Source organism: Ranitomeya variabilis, chromosome 6, assembly GCF_051348905.1.
Source record: "Ranitomeya variabilis isolate aRanVar5 chromosome 6, aRanVar5.hap1, whole genome shotgun sequence".
Lineage (NCBI taxonomy): Eukaryota > Metazoa > Chordata > Amphibia > Anura > Dendrobatidae > Ranitomeya > Ranitomeya variabilis.
This window is the reverse complement of record NC_135237.1, coordinates 369,367,512-369,394,861: the sequence shown is the minus strand read 5'-3', so window position 1 is coordinate 369,394,861 and position 27,350 is coordinate 369,367,512.

Below are 27,350 nucleotides of genomic sequence, written 5' to 3'. Positions count from 1 at the left end.
GGCACCGACTTTCATGACGCCTACATGGCGTCACAGGTCGGGAAGGGGTTAAAGCTGGATTTGGATACAAAATTATTTCTAAAATTTTAAACATCCCAAGATGCACTGTGCAAGCGATCATATTGAAATGGAAGGAGTATCATACCACTGCAAATCTACCAAGACCCAGCCATCCCTCTAAACTTTCATCTCAAACAAGGAGAAGACTGATCAGAGATGCAGCCAAGAGGTCAATGATCACTCTGGATGAACTGCAGAGATCTACAGCTAAGGTGGGACAGTTTGTCCATAGGACAACAATCAGTCGTACACTGCACAAATCTGGCCTTTATGGAGGAGTAGCTAGAAGAAAGCCATTTCTCAAAGATATCCATAAAAAGTGTCATTTAAAGCTTGCAAGAAGCCACCTGGGAGTCACACCAAACATGTGGAAGAAGGTGCTCTGGTCAGATGAAACCAAAATCGAACTTTTTGGCAACAATGCCAAACGATATGTTTGGCATAAAGGCAACACAGCTCATCGCCCTGAACACACCATCCCCACTGTCAAACATGGTGGTGGCAGCATCATGGTTTGGGCCTGCTTTTCTTCAGCAGTGACAGGGAAGATGGTTAAAATTGATGAGAAGATGGATGGAGCCAAATACAGGACCATTTTTGAATAAAACCTGTTTGAGTCTGCAAAAGACCTGAGACTGGGACGGAAATTTGTCTTCCAACAAGACAATGATCCTAAACATGAAGCAAAATCTACAATGGAATGGTTCACAAATAATCGTATCCATGTGTTAGAATTGTAAAGTCAAAGTCCTGACCTCAATCCAATCGAGAATTTGTGGAAAGAGCTGAAAACTGCTGTTCACAAACGATCTCCATCAAACCTCACTGAGTTCGAGCTGTTTGCCAAGGAAGAATGGGCAAGAATTTCAGTCTCTCGATGTACAAACTGATAGAGGCATACCCTAAGCAATTTGCAGCTGTAATTGCAGCAAAAGGTGGCGCAACAAAGTATTAATTTAAAGGGGCCAAATAATATTGCACGCCCCACTTTTCAGTTTTTGAATTTCCACAAATATTTAACCCCTTCATGACCGTGGGATTTTTCGTTTTTCCGTTTTCGTTTTTCACTCCCCTCCTTCCCAGAGCCATAACTTTTTTATTTTTCCGTCAATTTGGCCATGTGAGGGCTTATTTTTTGCGGGACGAGTTGTACTTTTGAATGACACCATTGGTTTTACCATGGCATGTACTAGAAAACGGGAAAAAAATTCCAAGTGCGGTGAAATTGCAAAAAAAGTGCAATCCCACACTTGTTTTTTGTTTGGTTTTTTTTGCTAGGTTCACTAAATGCAAAAAAACTGACCTGCCATTATGATTCTCCAGGTCAGTACGAGTTCATAGACACCTAACATGACTAGGTTATTTTTCACCTAAGTGGTGAAAAAAAATTCCAAACTTTGCAAAAAAATAAATAAATAAAATTGCGCCATTTTCCGATACTCGTAGCGTCTCCATTTTTCATGATCTGGGGTCGGTTGAGGGCAGATGCGTTCTTTTGATCGCCCGTTATTGCATTTTAATGCAAATCGCGGTGACCAAAAAAACGTAATTCTGGCGTTTCGATTTTTTTTCTCGTTACGCCGTTTTGCGATCAGGTTAATGCTTTTTTTTATTGATAGATCGGGCGATTCTGAACGCGGCGATACCAAATATGTGTAGGTTTGATTATTTTTTTATTGATTTATTTTGATTGGGGCGAAAGGGGGGTGATTTAAACTTTTATATTTTTTTTTTATTTTTTTCACATTTTTTTTTACTTTTTTTTTTTTACTTTTACCATGCTTCTATAGCCTCCATGGGAGGATAGAAGCAGGCACGGCCCGATCGGCTCTGCTACATAACAGCGATCATCAGATCGCTGTTATGTAGCTAAAATGCAGGTGTGCTGTGAGCGCCGACCACAGGGTGGCGCTCACAGCCACCGGCGATCAGTAACCATAGAGGTCTCAAGGACCTCTATGGTTACAATATACAAGCATCGCCGACCCCCGATCATGTGACGGGGGTCGGCGATGCGCTCATTTCCGGCCGCCCGGCCGGATGCGGTAGTTAAATGCCGCTGTCTGCGTTTGACAGCGGCATTTAACTAGTTAATAGCGGCGGGTGATCGCGATTTCACCCTCCGCTATTGCGCGCACATGTCAGCTGTAAAAAACAGCTGACATGTCGCGACTTTGATGTGCGCTCACCGCTGGAGCGCACATCAAAGCAGGGGACCCGACATCGGACGGTATAGTACGTCCGATGTCGGAAGGGGTTAAAATAACCAATAAATTGTATTCAACTTCACAATTGTGTTCCACTTGCTGTTGATTCTTCACTAGTGATGAGCGAATATACTCGTTGCTCGGGTTTTCCCGCGCACGCTAGGGTGGTCTCCGAGTATTTGTTAGTGTTCGGAGATTTTGTTTTCCTTGCTGCAGCAAGATGATTTTTGACTACTAGACAGCTTGATTATGAGTCGCCCGCCGGGGCCGTGGGGTACCCGGTACCAGGTCCGGTGTTCACAGGGGGATGTCACGGTGGCGACCCGGTCCGTGGCCCTGGGCGCCCATGTAAAAGGGGGTATTGATTACAGTTTGTGTTTGTGACGCCACCTGTGGTATTTGGTCAGTAGGGACTGACACTGCTTAAAGGGGTCCTCTGGGGTGATGTTAAGGCAGCTAGATGGTATAACTTCCCACAGATGAAGTATATCCCCAGGGCTCCCGGTGTGTAGATGGAAGATGATGATGAATGGTGCAGTAAGGAACGAGGACACAGGTTTGCAGTATCTTTACTTTGTTTACTGAAGACTTCAGGCAGCCACAGTCCAGGGCACCAGATCACAGGACATGCAGGGTCCGGCCGGCTTGGAGGCAAGTTGGGAGTCCCCTTTTCCAGGAGGAGATTAAAAGCCTTCCTTCTAGCGCAGTGGTAATGTAGTCCCTTACTGCCTATGGCTTCTGATAAGGTCCTCACAGTTCTTCTCTCTGTCCCCCATAAAGGTGGGACATAAACCCGTATGGCAGGTGACTCGAGCCTTTTTACAGGGTCTCTATCACGACCCGGACTCTATGTGTCACTGTGCCTAATGGGTGTTAATGCGAACAGGTGATATATAATCTAGCTGTCCTGCCAGTTTCTGCTATGCATCTTAGAGTCCCACAAAAGCCTCGATCTTCCGGCTACCGATGTTGCCAGGGAGACAGTCTGTTCGCTGCTGTCCTCCCCCTGGTGTCCTCGCCTGCGCCTGTGCTTCTCTCTCCTACACGCTCGCTACAATCTGTTCTGCTTTCGGTATTATCTCTGTCCAGGAGCTGCAGCACTTTCTCATGGCTGCACGGCTCCTCATACGTTCTTCAGGCCTCAGACTGCTCCAGTCTGCTCTCCGGCACTATCTGACTAACTTTCCCTCCAAACCACAATATATCTCTATATGCAGGTGAGTCAACTAGAAATAGGATCAAAAGCTCCCCCTGGTGGCCTGGAGTGTGAACATGTTGCATGTTTGTGTTACCTGGTGAGAGCTATCCTTCATCGCTTCCAAGCGTGACATCCCTCTCCCCGTGAGGAAAGCAATGCCACTGTGACGACCAAGACCCAGGGGCGTCACACTTACATGTGGGGAATCCCTAGCAACCAGGCAACCCCCACATGTACTTAGGCTGGCTAATAGCTGTAAATCAAGCAGCTGATACAACAAAAACAAAATCTCCGAACACTAACAAATACTCGGAGATCACCCGAGCGTGCTCGGGAAAACCCGGACAATGAGTATACTTGCTCATCACTATTCTTCACCAAAAATTTACATTTTGTGTCTTTATATTGGAAGCATGATATGTGGGAAAACGTTGAATAGTTCCAGGGAGCCAAATACTTTCGCAAGGCAATGTACACATAGAATACACACACACATATATATATATATATATATATATATATATATATATATACATACATACATCAGTAACACACATACATATACAGTACAGACCAAAAGTTTGGACACACCTTCTCATTTAAAGATTTTTCTGTATTTTCATGACTATGAAAATTGTACATTCACACTGAAGGCATCAAAACTATGAATTAACGCATGTGGAATTATATACTTAACAAAAAAGTGTGAAACAACTGAAATTATGTCTTATATTCTAGGTTCTTCAAAGTAGCCACCTTTTACTTTGATGACTGCTTTGCACACTCTTGGCATTTTCTTGATGAGCTTCAAGAGGTAGTCAGTGGGAATGGTTTTCACTTCACAGGTGTGCCCTGTCAGGTTTAATAAGTGGGATTTCTTGCCTAATAAATGGGGTTGGGACCATCAGTTGTGTTGTGCAGAAGTCTGGTGTATACACAGCTGATAGTCCTACTGAATAGACTGTTAGAATTTGCATTATGGCAAGAAAAAAGCAGCTAAGTAAAGAAAAACGAGTGGTCATCATTACTTTAAGAAATGAAGGTCAGTCAGTCCAAAAGATTGGGAAAACTTTGAAAGTGTCCCCAAGTGCAGTGGCAAAAACCATCAAGCGCTACAAAGAAATTGACTCACATGAGGACCGCCCCAGGAAAGGAAGACCAAGAGTCACCTCTGCTTCTGATGATAAGTTTATCCGAGTTAACAGCAGCTCAGATTAGAGACCAAGTCAATGCCACACAGAGTTCTAGCAGCAGACACATCTACAACAACTGTTAAGAGGAGACTTTGTGCAGCAGGCCTCCGTGGTAAAATAGGTGATCGGAAACCACTGCTAACGACAGGCAACAAGCAGAAGAGACTGTTTGGGCTAAACAACACAAGTAATGGACATTAGACCAGTGGAAATCTGTGCTTTGGTCTGATGAGTTCAATTTTGAGATCTTTGGTTCCAACCACCGTGTCTTTGTGCGACGCAGAAAAGGTGAACGGATGGACTCTACAGGCCTGGCTTCCACCGTGAAGCATGGAGGAGGAGGTGTGATGGTGTGGGGGTGCTTTGCTGGTGGCACTGTTGGGGATTTATTCAAAATTGAAGGCACACTGAACCAGCATGGCTACCACAGCTGCATGCTATTCCATCCGGTTTGCGTTTAGTTGGACCATCATTTATTTTTCAACAGGACAATGACCCCAAACACACCTCCAGGCTGTGCAAGGGCTATTTGACCAAGAAGGAGAGTGATGGGGTGCTACGTCAGATGACCTTGCCTCCACAGTCACCAGACCTGAACCCAATCGAGATGGTTTGGGGTGAGCTGGACCGCAAAGTGAAGGCAAAAGGGCCAAGAAGTGCTAAGCATCTCTGGGAACTCCTTCAAGATTGTTGGAAGACCATTCCCGGTGACTACATCTTGAAGCTCATCAAGAGAATGCCAAGAGTGTGCAAAGCAGTCATAAAAGCAAAAGGTGGCTACTTTGAAGAACCTAGACTATAAGACATAATTTCAGTTATTTCATACTTTTTTGTTAAGTATATAATTCCACATGTGTTAATTCATAGTTTTGATGTCTTCAGTGTGAATGTACAATTTTCATAGTCATGAAAATGCAGAAAAATCTTTAAATGAGGTGTCTCCAAACTTTTGGTCTGTACTGGGTGTATATATATATTTATATGTATATGTATATGTATATGTATGTATATATATATATATATATATATATATATATATATATATATATTGAACTGAAAGATAGAATAAAAACTGGTAATTCATCTGCCAGCTTCTGTAAAATCACTGCAGGAGCCGACAGGATAGAAGAGATGGATTAAATACAGTAAATACATATAGAATAGGTAGATATATAGATGTCAGTGACAAATACAATTAGTACAGTGTGTGTGCGCAAAATAATGGACATGTATTTAATTAATAAACGATTATTTATTGGAAAAAAATGGCGTGGGCTCCCAGACAATTTTCATAACAAGCAGAGGGAAAGCCAGCAACTGGGGGCAGATGTTTATAGCCTGGGAAGGGGGTAATACTCATGGCGCTTCCCAGGCTCTCAGCTTACAGCTGTATACTTAGCCTTTACTGGCTATTAAAATGGGGGACCCAAAAAAAAATTACGTGGGGTTCCCCCATAATTAACAACCAGCAAAGGCGGGCTGATATTAAAAGCCTAGGAAGGGGCCATAGATATTGCCCCCCCCGGCTAAAACATCAGCACTCAGCCACCCCAGAAAAGGCGCATCTTTAAGATGCGCCAATTCTGGCACTTAACTTCACTCTTCCCACTTGCCCTGCAGCAGTGGCAAGTGGGTAATAGTTGTGGGGTTAATGTCACCTTCGCACTGAAAGGTGACATCAAGCCCGGCTTAGTAATAGAGAGGTGTCAATAAGGCACCTACCCATTACTAATCATATAGTTGGTAAACGGTTAAATAAAGACACAGCCAGCATATTGTTGGTTTGTTATTTTATTTTTATTACAGGAGATCGAGGGCATCACATGGATTAGCAGAAACAATAAAATGGTCAAACTGTGTAATGTTTTATTTCATTAAAAGACTTTATTCTGGCTGTGTCTTTATTTAACCCTTTACCATCTATAGGATTTGCAATGGATAGGTGTCTTATTGACACCTCTCCATTACTAAGCCGGCTTGATGTCACCTTACAATACAAAGGTGACATCAGCACCCCAACTATTACCCCATATGCCAGGGCTACAGGCAGTGAGAAGAGAGGCTAAGTGCCAGAATTGGCGCATCTTAGAGATGTGCCTTTTCTGGGGGCACATGTTCTTAGCCGGGGGGGGGCAATAACCATGGTCCCTTTCTAGGCTAATAATATCTGCCCCCAGTCACTGGCTTTCCCTATCCGGCGCAGAAAATTGTGCGGGAGCACATACCATTTTGTTCCCACAAAAATAATCTGTTATTAAATACATACATGCCCCCTAATTTGCACACACACTGTACTAATTGTATTGATCACACACATCTATAAATCTAACTATTCTGCATAGATTTACTGTATGTAAACCATGTCTCCTATCCTGTCAGCTCCTACATTGATTTACAGAAGCCAACAAATGAATTAACGGCTAATCTATCTATATCTCTATGCAATATAAAGCTATTTATATATGTGTGTAGCTGATTTTATATATATATATATATATATATATATATATATATATATATATATATAAATATACACACACACACACCTATTCTATGTGTATATATCCTATTAAAACCTGTTCAATTCTATACTGTACACAGCAGATAATTTGCCAGCTTTTAATATATATACATATATATATATAAACTTCTATGAAATCAAACTGTCCACTTAGAAAGCAACACTGTTGGACAATCAATTTCACATGCTGTTGTGCAAATGGAATAGACAACAGATGGAAATTTTTTGCAATAATCAAGACACACTCAATAAAGGAGTGGTTCTGCAGGTGGGGTCCACAGACCACATCTCAGTACCAATGCTTTCTGGCTGATGTTTTGATCACTTTTGAATGTTGGTTGTGCTTTCACAATCCTGGTAGCATATCCAGGATGGCACATCAATGCGAGCTGTAGAAAGAAGGTTTGCTGTGTCTGTCAGTGTAGTGTCCAGAGGCTGGAGGCGCTACCAGGAGACAGGCCATTACACCAGGAGACATGGAGGGGGCCGTACGAGGGCAACAACTCAGAAGCGGGACCGCTACCTCAGCCTTTGTGCAAGGAGGAACACGAGGAGCACTGCCAGAGCCCTGCAAAATGACCTCCAGCAGGCCACAAATGTGCATGCGTCTGCACAAACGATTAGAAACCGACTCCATGAGGATGGTCTTAGTGCCTGACGTCCACAGATGGGGGTTGTGCTCACAGCCCAACACCGTGCAAGATGCTTGGCATTTGCCACAGAACACCAGGATTGGCAAATTCGTCACTGGCGCCCTGTGCTCTTCACAGATGAAAGCAGGTTCACGCTGAGCACATGTGACAGACGTGACAGTCTGGAGTCGCCATGGAGAGCGATCTGACTGCAACATCCTTCAGCATGACCAGTTTGGCAGTGGGTCAGTAATGGTGTGGGGTGGCATTTCTTTGGAGGGCCGCACAGCCCTCCAAACCAGAGGTAGCCTGACTGCCATTAGGTGCCGAGATGAGATCCTCAGACCTCTTGTGAGACGATATGCTGGTGCGGGTGGCCCTGGGTTCCTCCTAATGCAGGGCAATGCTAGACCTCATGTGGCTGGAGTGTGTCAGCAGATCCTGCAAGATGAAGACATTGAAGCTATGGACTGGCTCGCCCATTCCCCAAACCTGAATCAGATTGAACACATCTGGGACATCATGTCTCGCACCAACCACCAATGTCACGTTGCACCACAGACTGTCCAGAAGTTGGCGGATGCTTTAGTCCAGGTCTGGGAGGAGATCCCTCAGGAGACCATCCACCGCCTCATCAGGAGCATGCCCAGGCATTGTAGGGAGGTCATTCAGCCACATGGAGCCAACTGAACATAATTTCCTTGTCTTGGGCATTTCCACTGAGGTTGGATCAGCCTGTAATTCGATTTTCCTCTTTGATTTTGAGTATCATTCCAAATCCAGGGCTCCATGGGATATTCATTTGGATTTAGATTGATAATTTTTATGTTTTATTGTTATCAACACATTCCACTATGTAATGAATAAAGATTTGCAACTGAAATATTTCATTCAGTGATATCTAAGATGTGGGATTTTAGTGTTCCCTTTATTCTTTTGAGCAGTGTTAGGGCTGGCGGAACGTACCGAATATTTAGATATTATTATTGGTGCGTTCGCAGCCCGGGGTCCACTGTGCAGGAGACCAACCTGCTGCTAGCAAATGGTGGCACAATATGGCGGTAGAAGCGAACTCTGTTACTTCACAGAGTCGCACAGAAGGCAAAACACTGTGCCCTGTTAGCGTCACAGGGGAACACAGCTGCCTAACAGAGCAAAAGCAATCAGTGGTCAGGGAGTAGCAAGCACACAAACAACTCCTCTCTGGTGGAGCAGGAATTCTAATGGCTTTATGCCAGCCCTGAATTCACCATACAAACTCCTCACTGGAGGTGCCAGTATTCTAGTGGCTTATTTCAGCAGGACCCTGACCATAACCAGACAAGACCACTGAGTAGCTAAAGCTCATAACATAAGCTGATACTAGCACATGGCCGTGCGGCCATGTGAACCTTTTATAGCTGCAGCAACTTCAGGACCTTCCTAGAGGACCAATGGGAGCTGCCACAGTACCTGAGCATGTGATCTCCGACCTCCAATGAGAGGTCTTACCCCGGGCATGCTCAGAAGGGGAAAAGCAGGACTTGATCCCAGAGACGTCTGCTCACCGCTGACCAGTACTGGCTACAATGGCTGAGCCTGGAAAGGCAGCAGTAACCATCCGCACAGTATCAGGCTGAGCCAGACGATGGGACCAATGCCTCCGCTGAGCAGGTTCCACTGCGGCTGGAGAAGAATGGGAGACTGCAGCGGAGATGGCCTGAGATTCCCCTTGTGCAGAGGTGAGAACTCGACCCCTAACAAGCAGTGTATGTACAGTGCTGTGCAAATTAAAAGGGACAAAGCAAAAAAATAAAATGTTCTAATGCACTGTTACATACTAATTCTGAAAATTACCTTTTTCCACTGGCTAGTTTACCAAGATACAGGTCCTTCTCAAAAAATTAGCATATAGTGTTAAATTTCATTATTTACCATAATGTAATGATTACAATTAAACTTTCATATACTATAGATTCATTATCCACCAACTGAAATTTGTCAGGTCTTTTATTGTTTTAATACTGATGATTTTGGCATACAACTCCTGATAACCCAAAAAACCTGTCTCAATAAATTAGCATATTTCACCCGACCAATCAAATAAAAGTGTTTTTTAATACCAAACAAAAAAACCATCAAATAATAATGTTCAGTTATGCACTCAATACTTGGTCGGGAATCCTTTGGCAGAAATGACTGCTTCAATGCGGCGTGGCATGGAGGCAATCAGCCTGTGACACTGCTGAGATGTTATGGAGGCCCAGGATGCTTCAATAGCGGCCTTAAGCTCATCCAGAGTGTTGGGTCTTGCGTCTCTCAACTTTCTCTTCACAATATCCCACAGATTCTCTATGGGGTTCAGGTCAGGAGAGTTGGCAGGCCAATTGAGCACAGTAATACCATGGTCAGTAAACCATTTACCAGTGGTTTTGGCACTGTGAGCAGGTGCCAGGTCGTGCTGAAAAATGAAATCTTCATCTCCATAAAGCATTTCAGCCGATGGAAGCATGAAGTGCTCCAAAATCTCCTGATAGCTAGCTGCATTGACCCTGCCCTTGATGAAACACAGTGGACCAACACCAGCAGCTGACATGGCACCCCACACCATCACTGACTGTGGGTACTTGACACTGGACTTCAGGCATTTTGGCATTTCCTTCTCCCCAGTCTTCCTCCAGACTCTGGCACCTTGATTTCCGAATGACATGCAAAATTTGCTTTCATCAGAAAAAAGTACTTGGGACCACTTAGCAACAGTCCAGTGCTGCTTCTCTGTAGCCCAGGTCAGGCGCTTCTGCCGCTGTTTATGGTTCAAAAGTGGCTTTACCTGGGGAATGCGGCACCTGTAGCCCATTTCCTGCACACGCCTGTGCACGGTGGCTCTGGATGTTTCCACACCAGACTCAGTCCACTGCTTCCTCAGGTTCCCCAAGGTCTGGAATCGGTCCTTCTCCACAATCTTCCTCAGGGTCCGGTCACCTCTTCTCGTTGTACAGCGTTTTCTGCCACATTGTTTCCTTCCAACAGACTTACCATTGAGGTGCCTTGATACAGCACTCTGGGAACAGCCTATTTGTTGAGAAATTTCTTTCTGGGTCTTACCCTCTTGCTTGAGGGTGTCAATGATGGCCTTCTTGACATCTGTCAGGTCGCTAGTCTTACCCATGATGGGGGTTTTGAGTAATGAACCAGGCAGGGAGTTTTTAAAAGCCTCAGGTATCTTTTGCATGTGTTTAGAGTTAATTAGTTGATTCAGAAGATTAGGGTAATAGGTCATTTAGAGAACCTTTTCTTGATATGCTAATTTATTGAGACAGGTTTTTTGGGTTATCAGGAGTTGTATGCCAAAATCATCAGTATTAAAACAATAAAAGACCTGACAAATTTCAGTTGGTGGATAATGAATCTATAGTATATGAAAGTTTAATTGTAATCATTACATTATGGTAAATAATGAAATTTAACACTATATGCTAATTTTTTGAGAAGGACCTGTATATTTCTTATATATTTAAACTGGCTTGAATCACTGACTGGTAACCAACTTACGATTTTACTTAAAAAAAATTATTTTGTCCCAATAAATTTGCACAGCGCTGTATATAATATGTGTGTATATATATATATATATATATATATATATATATATATATACATATATACACTCACCGGCCACTTTATTAGGTACACCTGTCCAACTTCTTGTTAACACTTAATTTCTAATCAGCCAATCACATGGCGGCAACTCAGTGCATTTAGGCATGTAGACATGGTCAAGACAATCTCCTGCAGTTCAAACCGAGCATCAGTATGGGGAAGAAAGGTGATTTGAGTGCCTTTGAACGTGGCATGGTTGTTGGTGCCAGAAGGGCTGGTCTGAGTATTTCAGAAACTGCTGATCTACTGGGATTTTCACGCACAACCATCTCTAGGGTTTACAGAGAATGGTCCGAAAAAGAAAAAAAATCCAGTGAGCGGCAGTTCTGTGGGCGGAAATGCCTTGTTGATGCCAGAGGTCAGAGGAGAATGGGCAGACTGGTTCGAGCTGATAGAAAGGCAACAGTGACTCAAATCGCCACCCGTTACAACCAAGGTAGGCCTAAGAGCATCTCTGAACGCACAGTGCGTCGAACTTTGAGGCAGATGGGCTACAGCAGCAGAAGACCACACCGGGTACCACTCCTTTCAGCTAAGAACAGGAAACTGAGGCTACAATTTGTACAAGCTCATCGAAATTGGACAGTAGAAGATTGGAAAAACGTTGCTTGGTCTGATGAGTCTCGATTTCTGCTGCGACATTCGGATGGTAGGGTCAGAATTTGGCGTAAACAACATGAAAGCATGGATCCATCCTGCCTTGTATGGAGCATCTTTGGGATGTGCAGCCGACAAATCTGCGGCAACTGTGTGATGCCATCATGTCAATATGGACCAAAATCTCTGAGGAATGCTTCCAGCACCTTGTTGAATCTATGCCACGAAGAATTGAGGCAGTTCTGAAGGCAAAAGGGGGTCCAACCCGTTACTAGCATGGTGTACCTAATAAAGTGGCCGGTGAGTGTATATATATATATATATATATATATATAAATATATATACACTCACTGGCCACTTTATTAGGTACACCTGTCCAACTTCTTGTTAACACTTAATTTCTAATCAGCCAATCACATGGCGGCAACTCAGTGCATTTAGGCATGTAGACATGGTCAAGACAATCTCCTGCAGTTCAAACCGAGCATCAGTATGGGGAAGAAAGGTGATTTGAGTGCCTTTGAACGTGGCATGGTTGTTGGTGCCAGAAGGGCTGGTCTGAGTATTTCAGAAACTGCTGATCTACTGGGATTTTCACGCACAACCATCTCTAGGGTTTACAGAGAATGGTCCGAAAAAGAAAAAAAATCCAGTGAGTGGCAGTTCTGTGGGCGGAAATGCCTTGTTGATGCCAGAGGTCAGAGGAGAATGGGCAGACTGGTTCGAGCTGATAGAAAGGCAACAGTGACTCAAATCGCCACCTGTTACAACCAAGGTAGGCCTAAGAGCATCTCTGAACGCACAGTGCGTCGAACTTTGAGGCAGATGGGCTACAGCAGCAGAAGACCACACCGGGTACCACTCCTTTCAGCTAAGAACAGGAAACTGAGGCTACAATTTGTACAAGCTCATCGAAATTGGACAGTAGAAGATTGGAAAAACGTTGCTTGGTCTGATGAGTCTCGATTTCTGCTGCGACATTCGGATGGTAGGGTCAGAATTTGGCGTAAACAACATGAAAGCATGGATCCATCCTGCCTTGTATGGAGCATCTTTGGGATGTGCAGCCGACAAATCTGCGGCAACTGTGTGATGCCATCATGTCAATATGGACCAAAATCTCTGAGGAATGCTTCCAGCACCTTGTTGAATCTATGCCACGAAGAATTGAGGCAGTTCTGAAGGCAAAAGGGGGTCCAACCCGTTACTAGCATGGTGTACCTAATAAAGTGGCCGGTGAGTGTATATATGTTTTGAAGAATATTTAGTTTTAAAAGGATGTGTACTGTTGTGTATTGCAATGAGATTTTAACATGAGCTTTTACATACAGAAAACTGCTGTATGTTAAAAGCTCATGTTAAAATCGCATTGCAATCGGATAGCAATCGCAATGCACTCGGATGTAAAATGGATGCTAGGTGTGAAAATTGCATTGTATTAGCATGACACTCGCATAGCACTCGTCTGTTTTCTCGGTCCAGAAATCGGACCTTTTTTTTCTCGCATATGGGTATGAGCCCTTGAGCCCACATTCACGTATTCAGTAATTGGTGAGTATTTTACATCAATATTTGTAGCCAAAATCAGGAGCGGAAAAATCAGAGGAAAAGTATAATAGAAACACGTCACCACTAGGGTTGAGCGACTTTCATTTTTTTAAGATCGAGTAGGGTTTTGGGAAACCCGATTTTGTCCAGAGTCGAGTCGAGTGCAGTCGGCCGATTATCGCTAAAAGTCGGGGATCGACCGAAACACGAAACCCAATGCAAGTCAATGGGGAAGCATAGTCGGCAGTGAGTGGAGGCCAGGAAAACACCTACAGTGCCCATTTTAATGCCAAAAACATCCATTCTTGTTTCTGAAGCTTGTCAATCTTAATTAACTTTATAATAATAGTTGGGCATAGGGAATTGGGGGTCATTTGGCAAAAGTTGTGGGGGGAGTAGGGCCGGCTCAAGTTTTTCGTGGGCCCAGGAAATGCGGACTACGTCACGGCGGTGTTGCAGGGAAAGGTAATTATTTAAAAGTTGCAAGTGCTGTGATCCTGAGCAAGCAGGGGGGGGGCCCACTCGTTCGCATTGCCACTGGCACAGGGCCCCTCAAAGTACGGCGGTGTGTTTGCATGGCGGGGGCGCCTCCCACCAGCAGCGACACTTTTGCGTACTCTGAGGGGCCCTGTGCCAGTGACGTCGCCAACGAGTATGCCCCCCCACCTGATGAAGGAACCTGCACTTTCATCTGCACCTTCCTCTTTGTCCCTGTGTAAGGTGGTATAACATGCGGGAAGGGGAACCTTACTTTCAGCAGGGACAGATTCTGGCTGTGTAGAGTACAAGGGGAATGTAGTGGTCTCGGTCAATGTACCAGCAGACTCATTTAGCAGTGGCTGGGCAATGGGCAGGATGAGGAGGAAACAGATATAGGGCCAAAGAATAAAGTAGGCTACATGCAGTTCAAAATTGGTAACAGGACTAAACAGGCGGCATTGCTTTGTTCAGTGGAGTAGCAAACCCAAGAGCAGCAGACACTGTTTCAAGGGCCTAACCACACTAGTAGGCCAAATGCAGTTTAATATCTGATAGTATAGGGCGAAAGCCAGAATGTGGAAGCTCAGCTTTGTTCAGTTGAGGACAACACCAGGGAGGGGCAGACACCTTTAGTAGGCCGGAAAAGCCTATTGCATTTTTTAAAATGGTAATTTGGAGCAGAAGGTTGAAGCTCAGCTTTATTTAGTTGAGGGCAACACCAGGGAGGGGCAGAAGCCGTTAGTAGGCCCTAACCACCATTTTTTTTTTAAAACCACTTAATGAGAGCCGGAAGGTTGAAGCTCAGCTTTATTTAGTTGAGGACAACACCAGGGAGGGGCAGAAGCCGTTAGTAGGCCCTAACCACCATTTTTTTTTTTTAAAACCACATAATGAGAGCCGGAAGGTTGAAGCTCAGCTTTATTTAGTTGAGGACAACACCAGGGAGGGGCAGAAGCCGTTAGTAGGCCCTAACCACCTTTTTTTTTTTAAAACCACATAATGAGAGCCGGAAGGTTGAAGCTCAGCTTTATTTAGTTGAGGACAACACCAGGGAGGGGCAGAAGCCGTTAGTAGGCCCTAACCACCTTTTTTTTTTTTAAAACCACATAATGAGAGCCGGAAGGTTGAAGCTCAGCTTTATTTAGTTGAGGACAACACCAGGGAGGGGCAGAAGCCGTTAGTAGGCCCTAACCACCTTTTTTTTTTTTAAAACCACATAATGAGAGCCGGAAGGTTGAAGCTCAGCTTTATTTAGTTGAGGACAACACCAGGGAGGGGCAGAAGCCGTTAGTAGGCCCTAACCACCTTTTTTTTTTTAAAACCACATAATGAGAGCCGGAAGGTTGAAGCTCAGCTTTATTTAGTTGAGGACAACACCAGGGAGGGGCAGAAGCCGTTAGTAGGCCCTAACCACCATTTTTTTTTTTAAAACCACATAATGAGAGCCGGAAGGTTGAAGCTCAGCTTTATTTAGTTGAGGACAACACCAGGGAGGGGCAGAAGCCGTTAGTAGGCCCTAACCACCTTTTTTTTTTTTAAAACCACATAATGAGAGCCGGAAGGTTGAAGCTCAGCTTTATTTAGTTGAGGACAACACCAGGGAGGGGCAGAAGCCGTTAGTAGGCCCTAACCACCTTTTTTTTTTTAAAACCACATAATGAGAGCCGGAAGGTTGAAGCTCAGCTTTATTTAGTTGAGGACAACACCAGGGAGGGGCAGAAGCCGTTAGTAGGCCCTAACCACCTTTTTTTTTTTTAAAACCACATAATGAGAGCCGGAAGGTTGAAGCTCAGCTTTATTTAGTTGAGGACAACACCAGGGAGGGGCAGAAGCCGTTAGTAGGCCCTAACCACCTTTTTTTTTTTTAAAACCACATAATGAGAGCCGGAAGGTTGAAGCTCAGCTTTATTTAGTTGAGGACAACACCAGGGAGGGGCACACAGACAGACTCCTTTAGTAGGCCTGAAAAGCCTATTGCATTTTTCAAAATGGTAATTTGGAGCAGAAGGTTGAAGCTCAGCTTTATTTAGTTGAGGGCAACACCAGGGAGGGGCAGAAGCCGTTAGTAGGCCCTAACCAAAGTTGAAGGCCAAATGCAGTTTAATTTCTGATACTATAGGCCGAAAGCCAGAAGGTGGAAGTTCCGATTTAGACAGTGGAGCACAATTTGAATTAGGGACTGCAGACAGACTTAGTAGGCTGTCCCCTGTGGACCATGCATCCACCACATTAACCCATTGCGCCGTAATGGACACGTAATCTTCCGTGGCCATGCCTACAGGTCCATGCGTCTGTTGTCAGGTGCACCTTTGTACTCACAGATTGCCAGAGTGCATGGACAATGCGGTCTTCTACATGCTGGTGGAGGGTTGGGATGGCTTTTCTCGCAAAAGAAGTGTCGACTGGTTAGCTTGTAGCGTGGTACAGCGTAGTCCATCATGGCCTTATTAATAGTAAATAAAATATATAACTAGGCTCTATGAACTTTTAAATAGGTTCCAGGGGTACACGGGCAGCATTGGTGTGGTCAGTGGAGGAGTATTGCAAGTAGGGGCTGCAGACAGGCTATCAAAGGCCTAAAATAACAAACAGTAGGCAGTCATGGCAGTTTTACATCGGTTACATGGATACACAGGCAGGCACTCCAGGCAGCATTGTGGTCAGTGGAGGAGTATTGCAAGTAGGGGCCGCAGACAGGCTATCAAAGGCCTAAAATAACAAACAATAGGCTCATTGCAGTTTTACAGCGGTTACATGGATAGACGGGCAGGCAGCTTGGTGGTGGTGAGTGGAGGAGTATTTAAAGTAGGGACCGCAGACAGGCTTCAAAGGCCTAACATAAGAAAATGGGCTGGCTGTAGGCACTTTATAATTGGTTCCAGGGGTACACGGGCAGCAGTGGTCTGGTCAGTGGAGGAGTATTTAAAGTAGGGACCGCAGACAGGCTTCAAAGGCCTAACATAAGAAAATGGGCTGGCTGTAGGCACTTTATAATTGGTTCCAGGGGTACACGGGCAGCAGTGGTCTGGTCAGTGGAGGAGTATTTAAAGTAGGGACCGCAGACAGGCTATCAAAGGCCTAACATAACAAACAATAGGCTCATGATGGCAGTTTCACAGCGGTTACATGGATACACGGGCAGGCAGCTTGGTGGTGAGTGGAGGAGTATTTAAAGTAGGGACCGCAGACAGGCTATCAAAGGCCTAAAATAACAAACAATAGGCTCATGGCAGTTTCACAGCGGTTACATGGATACACGGGCAGGCAGCTTGGTGGTGGTGAGTGGAGGAGTATTTAAAGTAGGGACCGCAGACAGGCTTCAAAGGCCTAACATAAGAAAATGGGCTGGCTGTAGGCACTTTATAATTGGTTCCAGGGGTACACGGGCAGCAGTGGTCTGGTCAGTGGAGGAGTATTTAAAGTAGGGACCGCAGACAGGCTTCAAAGGCCTAACATAAGAAAATGGGCTGGCTGTAGGCACTTTATAATTGGTTCCAGGGGTACACGGGCAGCAGTGGTCTGGTCAGTGGAGGAGTATTTAAAGTAGGGACCGCAGACAGGCTATCAAAGGCCTAACATAACAAACAATAGGCTCATGGCAGTTTCACAGCGGTTACATGGATACACGGGCAGGCAGCTTGGTGGTGAGTGGAGGAGTATTTAAAGTAGGGACCGCACACAGGCTATCAAAGGCCTAAAATAACAAACAATAGGCTTATGGCAGTTTCACAGCGGTTACATGGATACACGGGCAGGCAGCTTGGTGGTGAGTGGAGGAGTATTTAAAGTAGGGACCGCACACAGGCTATCAAAGGCCTAAAATAACAAACAATAGGCTCATGGCAGTTTCACAGCGGTTACATGGATACACGGGCAGGCAGCTTGGTGGTGGTGAGTGGAGGAGTATTTAAAGTAGGGACCGCAGACAGGCTTCAAAGGCCTAACATAAGAAAATGGGCTGGCTGTAGGCACTTTATAATTGGTTCCAGGGGTACACGGGCAGCAGTGGTCTGGTCAGTGGAGGAGTATTTAAAGTAGGGACCGCAGACAGGCTATCAAAGGCCTAACATAACAAACAATAGGCTCATGATGGCAGTTTCACAGCGGTTACATGGATACACGGGCAGGCAGCTTGGTGGTGAGTGGAGGAGTATTTAAAGTAGGGACCGCAGACAGGCTATCAAAGGCCTAACATAAGAAAATGGGCTGGCTGTAGGCACTTTATAATTGGTTCCAGGGGTACACGGGCAGCAGTGGTCTGGTCAGTGGAGGAGTATTTAAAGTAGGGACCGCAGACAGGCTATCAAAGGCCTAACATAACAAACAATAGGCTCATGATGGCAGTTTCACAGCGGTTACATGGATACACGGGCAGGCAGCTTGGTGGTGAGTGGAGGAGTATTTAAAGTAGGGACCGCAGACAGGCTATCAAAGGCCTAAAATAACAAACAATAGGCTCATGGCAGTTTCACAGCGGTTACATGGATACACGGGCAGGCAGCTTGGTGGTGGTGAGTGGAGGAGTATTTAAAGTAGGGACCGCAGACAGGCTTCAAAGGCCTAACATAAGAAAATGGGCTGGCTGTAGGCACTTTATAATTGGTTCCAGGGGTACACGGGCAGCAGTGGTCTGGTCAGTGGAGGAGTATTTAAAGTAGGGACCGCAGACAGGCTTCAAAGGCCTAACATAAGAAAATGGGCTGGCTGTAGGCACTTTATAATTGGTTCCAGGGGTACACGGGCAGCAGTGGTCTGGTCAGTGGAGGAGTATTTAAAGTAGGGACCGCAGACAGGCTATCAAAGGCCTAACATAACAAACAATAGGCTCATGGCAGTTTCACAGCGGTTACATGGATACACGGGCAGGCAGCTTGGTGGTGAGTGGAGGAGTATTTAAAGTAGGGACCGCACACAGGCTATCAAAGGCCTAAAATAACAAACAATAGGCTCATGGCAGTTTCACAGCGGTTACATGGATACACGGGCAGGCAGCTTGGTGGTGAGTGGAGGAGTATTTAAAGTAGGGACCGCACACAGGCTATCAAAGGCCTAAAATAACAAACAATAGGCTCATGGCAGTTTCACAGCGGTTACATGGATACACGGGCAGGCAGCTTGGTGGTGGTGAGTGGAGGAGTATTTAAAGTAGGGACCGCAGACAGGCTTCAAAGGCCTAACATAAGAAAATGGGCTGGCTGTAGGCACTTTATAATTGGTTCCAGGGGTACACGGGCAGCAGTGGTCTGGTCAGTGGAGGAGTATTTAAAGTAGGGACCGCAGACAGGCTATCAAAGGCCTAAAATAACAAACAATAGGCTCATGGCAGTTTTACAGCGGTTACATGGATACACAGGCAGCTTGGTGGTGAGTGGAGGAGTATTTAAAGTAGGGACCGCACACAGGCTATCAAAGGCCTAAAATAACAAACAATAGGCTCATGGCAGTTTCACAGCGGTTACATGGATACACGGGCAGGCAGCTTGGTGGTGGTGAGTGGAGGAGTATTTAAAGTAGGGACCGCAGAAAGGCTTCAAAGGCCTAACATAAGAAAATGGGCTGGCTGTAGGCACTTTATAATTGGTTCCAGGGGTACACGGGCAGCAGTGGTCTGGTCAGTGGAGGAGTATTTAAAGTAGGGACCGCAGACAGGCTATCAAAGGCCTAACATAAGAAAATGGGCTGGCTGTAGGCACTTTATAATTGGTTCCAGGGGTACACGGGCAGCAGTGGTCTGGTCAGTGGAGGAGTATTTAAAGTAGGGACCGCAGACAGGCTTCAAAGGCCTAACATAAGAAAATGGGCTGGCTGTAGGCACTTTATAATTGGTTCCAGGGGTACACGGGCAGCAGTGGTCTGGTCAGTGGAGGAGTATTTAAAGTAGGGACCGCAGACAGGCTATCAAAGGCCTAACATAACAAACAATAGGCTCATGGCAGTTTCACAGCGGTTACATGGATACACGGGCAGGCAGCTTGGTGGTGAGTGGAGGAGTATTTAAAGTAGGGACCGCACACAGGCTATCAAAGGCCTAAAATAACAAACAATAGGCTCATGGCAGTTTCACAGCGGTTACATGGATACACGGGCAGGCAGCTTGGTGGTGAGTGGAGGAGTATTTAAAGTAGGGACCGCACACAGGCTATCAAAGGCCTAAAATAACAAACAATAGGCTCATGGCAGTTTCACAGCGGTTACATGGATACACGGGCAGGCAGCTTGGTGGTGAGTGGAGGAGTATTTAAAGTAGGGACCGCACACAGGCTATCAAAGGCCTAAAATAACAAACAATAGGCTCATGGCAGTTTCACAGCGGTTACATGGATACACGGGCAGGCAGCTTGGTGGTGGTGAGTGGAGGAGTATTTAAAGTAGGGACCGCAGACAGGCTTCAAAGGCCTAACATAAGAAAATGGGCTGGCTGTAGGCACTTTATAATTGGTTCCAGGGGTACACGGGCAGCAGTGGTCTGGTCAGTGGAGGAGTATTTAAAGTAGGGACCGCAGACAGGCTATCAAAGGCCTAAAATAACAAACAATAGGCTCATGGCAGTTTTACAGCGGTTACATGGATACACAGGCAGCTTGGTGGTGAGTGGAGGAGTATTTAAAGTAGGGACCGCAGACAGGCTATCAAAGGCCTAAAATAACAAACAATAGGCTCATGGCAGTTTCACAGCGGTTACATGGATACACGGGCAGGCAGCTTGGTGGTGGTGAGTGGAGGAGTATTTAAAGTAGGGACCGCAGAAAGGCTTCAAAGGCCTAACATAAGAAAATGGGCTGGCTGTAGGCACTTTATAATTGGTTCCAGGGGTACACGGGCAGCAGTGGTCTGGTCAGTGGAGGAGTATTTAAAGTAGGGACCGCAGACAGGCTTCAAAGGCCTAACATAAGAAAATGGGCTGGCTGTAGGCACTTTATAATTGGTTCCAGGGGTACACGGGCAGCAGTGGTCTGGTCAGTGGAGGAGTATTTAAAGTAGGGACCGCAGACAGGCTATCAAAGGCCTAACATAACAAACAATAGGCTCATGGCAGTTTCACAGCGGTTACATGGATACACGGGCAGGCAGCTTGGTGGTCAGTGGAGGAGTATTTAAAGTAGGGACCGCAGACAGGCTATCAAAGGCCTAAAATAACAAACAATAGGCTCATGGCAGTTTTACAGCGGTTACATGGATACACAGGCAGCTTGGTGGTGAGTGGAGGAGTAGTGCAAGGAGTGTCTGTCCCAGTACTCCCAAAATATAAATAGATGTTAATGTCTCGCAAAACAACCAAAACAAAAAAAAAAGGTGGCATACTTAGGTACAGGGGTGGGCTCATCTACTGAGTTTCTGACATTGTAATTTGGCAGTAACTATTTAATGGTGCCAATATAGGACACAGACACAGACTACTTTAAGTTGCATCATAGATGTCTACAAATTTGTATTGTCAGTGCCAGACATTGAATGATGTCAGCGAATAGACTAAAGATTGGTGGAGCTGTGCGACATAATTTTGCACGTGGTAGAGCACATTTTGAGCTGGGGTAGGGGGGAACTCTCTTGAGGCCGGCGGGACCGCCCCAGGGCCCCTCATGTTACAACGGTGTGTCTGACGTTGGGTGCGCACCACCACCGCCAGAGACACTACATTGTACTATGAGGGACCCAGTAGCAATGCCGTCAACCAAAAGCGAGCACACCCACCTCTTCAGACAAACAGCAGTCTCACGGGTGCTTGCGCCAAGTCGCGATACCACGGCCCCGTGTGGGGAGTTTTGCCATTTAGGGAGGTGTAAACATGTCGTATGCTGTACAATCAGCTGCAGCAAATTAGACATTAGAAAAGTAATTCACAGGCAAGAGCTTTTCATAGGAAAGCTAGGTGTCGGCCGGGCAAGGTGGGGCAAAAGATTTCGAAATCCAGTTGTGGTTCATTTTAATGAATGTTAGATCGTCAACATTTTGGGTAGCCAGACGAGTCCTTTTTTCGGTTAATATTGAACCTGCAGCACTGAATACTCTTTCTGATAGGACACTTGCTGCCGGGCAAGCAAGCTCCTGCAATGCATATTCTGCCAATTCTGGCCAGGTGTCTAATTTGGAGGCCCAGTAATCAAATGGGAATGACGGTTGAGGGAGAACATCGATAAGGGATGAAAAATAGTTAGTAACCATACTGGACAAATGTTGTCTCCTGTCACTTTCAATTGATGCAGCAGTACCTGTCCTGTCTGCGGTCATAGCAAAATCACTCCACAACCTGGTCAGAAAACCCCTCTGTCCAACGCCACTTCTGATGTGTGCACCCCTAACACTCCTAGTCTGCTGCCCCCTGGAGCTTGTGTGAGAACGATCACGTGCGCTGTGTGCTGGGAATGCCTGAAGCAAACGGTCAACAAGAGTTGATTGTTTGGTTGCTAATATTAGTTCCAAGTTCTCATGTGGCATAATATTTTGCAATTTGCCTTTATAGCGTGGATCAAGGAGGCAGGCCAACCAGTAATCGTCATCGTTCATCATTTTCGTAATGCGTGTGTCCCTTTTTAGGATACGTAAGGCATAATCCGCCATGTGGGCCAAAGTTCCAGTTGTCAAATCTCCGGTTGTGATTGGTTGAGGGGCAGTTGCAGGCAAATCTACGTCACTTGTGTCCCTCAAAAAACCAGAACCCGGCCGTGACACGCAACCAATTTCCTGTGCCCCCGGGAAAGGTTCGGCATTAAAAATATACTCATCCCCATCATCCTCCTCGTCCTCCACCTCCTCTTCGCCCGCTACCTCGTCCTGTACACTGCCCTGACCAGACAATGGCTGACTGTCATCAAGGCTTCCCTCTTCCTCTGGTGCAGACGCCTGCTCCTTTATGTGCGTCAAACTTTGCATCAGCAGACGCATTAGGGGGATGCTCATGCTTATTACGGCGTTGTCTGCACTAACCAGCCGTGTGCATTCCTCAAAACACTGAAGGACTTGACACATGTCTTGTATCTTCGACCACTGCACACCTGACAACTCCATGTCTGCCATCCTACTGCCTGCCCGTGTATCCTCCCACAAATAAATAACAGCACGCCTCTGTTCGCACAGTCTCTGAAGCATGTGCAGTGTTGAGTTCCACCTTGTTGCAACGTCTATGATTAGGCGATGCTGGGGAAGGTTCAAAGACCGCTGATAGGTCTGCATACGGCTGGCGTGTACAGGCGAACGTCGGATATGTGAGCAAAGTGCACGCACTTTGAGGAGCAGGTCGGAGAACCCAGGATAAGTTTTCAATAAGCACTGCACCACCAGGTTTAAGGTGTGAGCCAGGCAAGGAATGTGTTTCAGTTGGGAAAGGGAGATGGCAGCCATGAAATTCCTTCCGTTATCACTCACTACCTTGCCTGCCTCAAGATCTACTGTGCCCAGCCACGACTGCGTTTCTTGTTGCAAGAACTCGGACAGAACTTCCGCGGTGTGTCTGTTGTCGCCCAAACACTTCATAGCCAATACAGCCTGCTGACGCTTGGCAGTAGCTGGCCCATAATGGGACAACTGGTGTGCAACAGTGTCATCTGCCGATGGAGTGGTTGGCCGACTGCGTTCTGTGGAAGAGCTGTAGCTTCTGCAGGAGGACGAGGAGGAGGAGGAGGGGGTGCGAACGCCTACAGCCAACTGTTTCCTAGACCGTGGGCTAGGCACAACTGTCCCTAAATTGATGTCGCCTGTGGACCCTGCATCCACCACATTCACCCAGTGTGCCGTGATGGACACATAACGTCCCTGGCCATGCCTACTGGTCCATGCATCTGTAGTCAGGTGCACCTTTGTACTCACAGATTGCCTAAGTGCATGGACGATGCGCTGTTTAACATGCTGGTGCAGGGCTGGGATGGCTTTTCTGGAAAAAAAGTGTCGACTAGGTAGCTCGTATCGTGGTTCAGCGTACTCCATCAGGGCTTTAAAAGCTTCGCTTTCAACTAAACGGTAGGGCATCATCTCTAACGAGATTAGTCTAGCTATGTGGGCGTTAAAACCCTGTGTACGCGGATGCGAGGATAAGTACTTCCTTTTTCTAACCAGAGTCTCATGTAGGGTGAGCTGGACTGGAGAGCAGGAGATCGTGGAACTTTCGGGTGTGCCGGTGTACATGGCAGACTGAGAGACGGTTGGAGACGGTATTGTTTCCGCCGGTGCCCTAGATGCAATATTTCCTCCTACTAAACTGGTGATTCCCTGACCCTGACTGCTTTTGGCTGGCAAAGAAACCTGCACAGATACTGCCGGTGGTGCGGAAAATGGTGGCCTTACAGTGACGGAAGGGATGTTGCGTTGCTGACTAGCTTCATTGGCCGAGGGTGCTACAACCTTAAGGGACGTTTGGTAGTTAGTCCAGGCTTGAAAATGCATGGTGGTTAAGTGTCTATGCATGCAACTAGTATTTAGACTTTTCAGATTCTGACCTCTGCTTAAGCTAGTTGAACATTTTTGACAGATGACTTTGCGCTGATCAGTTGGATGTTGTTTAAAAAAATGCCAGACTGCACTCTTCCTAGACTCGGATCCCTTTTCAGGGATTGCAGACTGAGCTTTAACCGGATGGCCACGCTGTCCTCCAACAGGTTTTGGCTTTGACACGCGTTTTGGGCCAGATACGGGCCCGGCAGATGGAACCTGTTGCGATGTTGATGCCTGCTGCGGCCCCTCCTCCACCTCCGCTTCTGAACTACTGCCGCCTGCACCCTGTTCCCCCAATGGCTGCCAATCGGGGTCAATAACTGGGTCATCTATTACCTCCTCTTCGAGCTCGTGTGCAACTTCGTCTGTGTCACTGTGTCGGTCGGTGGTATAGCGTTCGTGGCGGGGCAACATAGTCTCATCAGGGTCTGATTGTGGATCTGTACCCTGAGAGGGCAATGTGGTGGTCTGAGTCAAAGGAGCAGCATAGTACTCTGGCTGTGGCTGTGCATCAGTGCACTCCATGTCAGAATCTACTTGTAATGGGCATGGCCTGTTAAATGTTTCACTTTCTAAGCCAGGGACGGTATGTGTAAAGAGCTCCATGGAGTGACCCGTTGTGTCGCCTGCTGCATCCTTCTCTCTTGTTGTAGTTTTTGCTGAGGAGGACAAGGAAGCGACTTGTCCCTGACCGTGAACATCCACAAGCGACGCGCTGCTTTTACATTTACCAGTTTCGGAAGAGGAGGCAAAAGAGCTAGAGGCTGAGTCTGCAATGTAAGCCAAAACTTGCTGTTGCTGCTCAGCCTTTAAAAGCGGTTTTCCTACTCCCAGAAAAGAGAGCGTTCGAGGCCTTGTGTAGCCTGACGACGAAACTGGCTCCACAGCTCCAGACTTAGGTGGAATATTTTTATCCCCACGACCACCTGATGCTCCACTACCACTACCATCATTACCAGCTGACAATGAACGCCCACGACGACCTCTTGCACCAGACTTCCTCATTGTTTAAAAATCGTAACCAAACTAACTTTATTTGTTGCTGTCAAACAACTTACACGGTGAGCTATAACTTCAGTATGATTTCAATATCCCTTAACAGGTTGGTGAGACCACAAGGAAAATCAGGCACAATGTTACACACTCTGTTTTCTGTGACACCAAATCACAGAGATGACACACACGCAGGACTGTCACTCAAGCACTAATGTCAATATTAATCTCCCACCTAATTTATTTTTTTTTTTTCTCTGTGAGACTTTAGAAACCAAATAATATTTAAAAAAAAAACAAAAAAACAAGGCTTTCTATGGCCCACTGAATGAGAGATGGCACGCACAGGAGTGGCACACAAGCCCTGACTGAGGCCAATATTTTTCTCCCACTGATTGATGTAGTGTTTTTGTGTTGAGGTTGATTTTAAAACACAAATGAAGGAAAAAAATAAAAAGGCTTTCTATGGCCCACAATTAGAGAGAGAGGTGGCACACCCAGGAGTCAAGACTGGCACACAAGCTGAAATGGCAATATTACTCTCCCACTGTTTTTTTATGTATTTTTTTTTTATTTTCAGGGAGACTTTAGAAACCAAATAATATTTAAAAAAAAAAAAAAAACCAAGGCTTTCTATGGCCCACTGAATGAGAGGGACAGAGGTGGCACACCCAGGAGTCAAGACTGGCACACAAGCTGAAATGGCAATATTACTCTCCCACTGTTTTTTTATGTATTTTTTTTTTTTATTTTCAGGGAGACTTTAGAAACCAAATAATATTAAAAAAACCAAAAAATAAATAGGCTTTCTATGGCCCACTGAATGAAAGGGAGAGAGGTGGCACACCCAGGAGTCAAGACTGGCACACAAGCTGAAAGGGCAATATTACTCTCCCACTGTTTTTTTATGTATTTTTTTTTTTTATTTTCAGGGAGACTTTAGAAACCAAATAATATTAAAAAAACCAAAAAATAAATAGGCTTTCTATGGCCCACAATTAGAGAGAGAGGTGGCAAACCCAGGAGTCAAGACTGGCACACAAGCTGAAATGGCAATATTACTCTCCCACTGTTTTTTTATGTATTTTTTTTTTTTATTTTCAGGGAGACTTTAGAAACCAAATAATATTAAAAAAACCAAAAAATAAATAGGCTTTCTATGGCCCACTGAATGAAAGGGAGAGAGGTGGCACACCCAGGAGTCAAGACTGGCACACAAGCTGAAAGGGCAATATTACTCTCCCACTGTTTTTTTATGTATTTTTTTTTTTTATTTTCAGGGAGACTTTAGAAACCAAATAATATTAAAAAAACCAAAAAATAAATAGGCTTTCTATGGCCCACTGAATGAAAGGGAGAGAGGTGGCACACCCAGGAGTCAAGACTGGCACACAAGCTGAAAGGGCAATATTACTCTCCCACTGTTTTTTTATGTATTTTTTTTTTTTATTTTCAGGGAGACTTTAGAAACCAAATAATATTAAAAAAACCAAAAAATAAATAGGCTTTCTATGGCCCACAATTAGAGAGAGAGGTGGCACACCCAGGAGTCAAGACTGGCACACAAGCTGAAATGGCAATATTACTCTCCCACTGTTTTTTTATGTTTTTTTTTTTTATTTTCAGGGAGACTTTAGAAACCAAATAATATTAAAAAAAAAACAAAAAAACAAGGCTTTCTATGGCCCACTGAATGAGAGGGAGAGAGGTGGCACACCCAGGAGTCAAGACTGGCACACAAGCTGAAATGGCAATATTACTCTCCCACTGTTTTTTTATGTATTTTTTTTTTTTATTTTCAGGGAGACTTTAGAAACCAAATAATATTTAAAAAACCAAAAAATAAATAGGCTTTC